Raw genomic sequence first — 3770 nt, 5'->3', positions numbered from 1 at the left:
AATTAAGAGAGAAACCTTTACAACCGAAAAATATATATCTAGTTAGCAAATAATAATAAAAAAAAGATTAAGTTTAGAGGAATACTGTTCAACTTTGTTCTTTATTTGGCCTTTTTAATATTTTTTATTCGAGCGTCACTAATTAGTCTTTTGTAGACGAAACGCCCGTCTGGATGTAATCAAAGTAGGTAACCAAACATTTTGCGACGATGCAAATATTAAATTTAACAATATAAATAAAGATCTTTAACCAATGAATTCAAATAGCATAAGCTATGCAAGAAACAAATATATATACTTATTATAATATTAAGATTCATGTAAACTATTTAACAATGAAATACATTAAATATGAAATTTGGAGTTTTACCAAGGGAGCTAATAATTAATTAATAACACTGTCTGCCACACAGCATTTCGGGGACTCTCCCTCTGGCATCTTTCGTCCCTCTTTTACAACTGACTATGCGGGGACTTTTCTAATTATTGGGGCATTATGATGACCAAAGAATAGTTGTAAATTTCTGTGTCATTTAGTCTCTTGGCAATACAATGTAACAATACATATTCTTTTATATATATAGCGATGTCGGTCGTTATAACGACATACATGTAACTAAATACCGACATCGCTATGTCGTTAAAACATGTTGATGTCGAAATTACGAAATAGCGATGTCGTTTAACGACACTAGAACACACCCGTGATATCGCGGGTCTGTGACTGAATTAAAATATATAACTATGCGCAAGCCTTATTTTAGTATTAGTATTGTCATCTGATAAAGTCATGCCGATTATAAGATACACAGTTTACTCTGCTTTCAAATCTTTCTGTTTGAACCCGTCGAACTGGAACTTATCAACTATTGGTAATATTAATTATTTGGAAAACAAAAGGTCCTGTAATGGAGTATTTTTTAATCAACAGCATTGTCCTATATTAGTTATAAATAAAATTGAATTCTTTGATTCGCTGTTTTACGTCATGCCCGCTAACAAATTGAAAACTGTACCTATACGCCTTATTTTTAGTCCAGATTTTTAGTATTCGTATTGTTATCTTAGAAAGTCTTACTGATTAAAATACTACAATAGGTAACAATTTGACAATTTAGTAGTGTCAACCCTGTGATTATGACCCGTGTATATAGCATATTAATCCTGAATACACCGTATGTTGGTGCGCCTGTCAGATGCGGAACGTACAGATACATGTAAGGTAAAAGGTAACAGGTGAATATACTATTGGTATCGGTATCGGACTCGACCCGGAACTTCTTATTTATTGGCAATATTAATTACGTGGAAAACAAAAGGGCCTGGAGTGGTGTAATTTTTAATCTACATCTTTGTACTATATTAGTTATATATAAAGTTGAATTCTTTGATTCGTCGTTTTAACGTGATGACGGCTGACAAATTGGACCTCGTAATTTTAGTATTATACTAGAACACACCCGTGATAACTTTGAGCAAGCCTTATTTTAGTATTAGTATTGTCATCTGATAAAGTCATGCCGATTATAAGATACACAGTTTTCTCTGTTTTCAAATCTTTCTGTTTGAACCCTTCGAACTGGAACTTATCAATTATTGCTAATATTAATTATTTGGAAAACAAAAAGTCCTGGAATGGAGTATTTTTTAATCAACAGCATTGTCCTATATTAGTTGTATTCTTTGATTCGCTGCTTTACGTCATGCCCGCTAACAAATTGAAAACTGTACCTATACGTCTTATTTTTAGTCCAGATGTTTAGTATTCGTATTGTTATCTTAGAAAGTCTCACTGATTAAAATACTACAATTTAGTAGTGTCAATCCTGTGATTATGACCCGTGTATATAGCATATTAATCCTGAATACACCGTTTGGTGGTGCGCCTGTCAGATGCGGAACGTACAGATAAGGTAATAGGTATCAGGTGAATATACTATTGGTATCGGTATCGGACTCGATCCGGAACTTCTTAATTATTGGCAATACTAATTACGTGGAAAACAAAAGGGCCTGGAGTGGTGTAATTTTTAATCTACACCTTTGTACTATATTAGTTATATATAAAGTTGAATTCTTTGATTCGTCGTTTTTACGTGATGACGGCTGACAAATTGGACCTCGAAATTTTAGTATTATAGATAGATGTTATGTTGAAATCACGTGGGACGGCTACAGTGCAGGCGATTTGGTGTCACGATAGCTCATTAGCATGGGTTCGAATCTCGGAGAGGGAAGAACAAAAAAAAAGTGTTGGGTTGATGTTAAGACGAGTTGTATATATATGAATGTATATATATATATAGCTTTTGCCAGTTAAATTGACGTTCAACCTAAACATTTCATTTTTCAACTTTATTCGGATATCAAAAATCCAGAGAAAGATGAATGAGATTCACCAAGAACTGCATCAGATGAAACACCCCTATGTTGCACGTAAATATGATCACCTCTTTGTAAAGCAACAACAGCATTCATGGTGTGAGATTCTGCATGAGACAAACCAACAGAATAACCATTTACAATTAAATCTTTGTTCTTATTCAACTGCACGACGGCGTCACCCTTTCCATTGGTATAGACAACGCTTGTGAAATGGTAAGTCCCTGCCTTTGGAGCTATAAACACACCAGTAACTACGTCATATGCACCACCTGTATTTGTTTTTATCTGGTTGAACTTAAGAATCTCTGCATTCCCTATAGCTATATCGGACGCAAGAATAGCAAAGAAAGCTGGAGTCATATCTGAAAAAAAAATATGTGAATTGTGTTTGTGTTTATTATTTCGGTGCATTTAGCTCTAAAATGAATTGACAAAAGCTTCTGACTGTATTTCAAAATGTTATACGAATAACACGACCCTTACAGTATAACGATTAATTGCGTCTCAAAAATCAACGCAAAGTATTCTGTTGCTATAACAAGAAATTGTCAAAAACACCTTGCATGTCCTAATCGAACATGAGCTTTGGAGAGCCTGGGGGATTTGTTGATGTGTGAAACAGAAGCTAACCACTACTCGCACATCAAAACCATAATTAGAAAGAATATGCTCCAGGACTTCCAGACTTTAGGCAGAGACTACATCATGTGTAAGGCTTGGGCTATGTTGTAATATGAAATAAATTCATACTGCGTTTCGCCGACAGACGGAAAAGACACCAGCATGATTATATTTAATTTGACGATCCGCTCTATATCTTTGGATTATGTTCTTGACATTAAGAGGCAACCAAAAACCACGAGTCTAATAAAACCAAAAACACCGTGGGTAGAAAGAAAACTTGTTACATGTAGGCACGATTTAGAGCTTGATACGAGGTTTCGTCTATTATTAAAGACTTGGTATTACACAAGTATGTGGTGATATCTTTTTGATTATCTATAGTTGCTGCGTATTTTGTTTTATTCTTATCTACCATGTATTTACATTTATATCACCAAGTAATAATTTAATGGCTTTCGTTAACACTAAACTATTCGTGCCAAATATATATATAGTGATTTACTTGCGGTACTGTTAACTTCGTTTTGAAGTTGGTGAATTTGTTGTGCCTGTGTCTGAATAGTTGCTGCTTGTTGTTGGACGGTATTTTCCAGTTGAGTTAGTCGCTCCATGATTAGTGCAGGGTCATTCAGTAACAGACGCTCAGCCTTATTGTTAGCCTGCACAGTTTGTAAACATAATACACACATACAAATCAGTAGGAACTGCATGGCTTCTCTTATAAAACTAAAGACAACTATAAGTGAATTATGTCACAGTTC

General features: G+C 34.5%; 1 long non-coding RNA gene across 1 annotated transcript; it reads right to left on the bottom strand.

Moving 5' to 3' along the window:
* Nucleotides 1-2340: 2340 nt before the first annotated feature.
* Nucleotides 2341-3770, bottom strand: LOC143043343 (uncharacterized). The gene is made up of 2 exons (XR_012968325.1): nt 3512-3770; nt 2341-2747 (listed from the first exon to the last, which is right to left on the bottom strand). It is a non-coding gene; the product is annotated as an uncharacterized LOC143043343 (long non-coding RNA).

Source organism: Mytilus galloprovincialis, chromosome 8 (genome assembly GCF_965363235.1).
Source record: "Mytilus galloprovincialis chromosome 8, xbMytGall1.hap1.1, whole genome shotgun sequence".
In the NCBI taxonomy this organism is placed as follows: domain Eukaryota; kingdom Metazoa; phylum Mollusca; class Bivalvia; order Mytilida; family Mytilidae; genus Mytilus; species Mytilus galloprovincialis.
The sequence above is the reverse complement of the archived record's forward strand: the minus strand, read 5'-3'. Positions and strand labels throughout refer to the sequence as shown.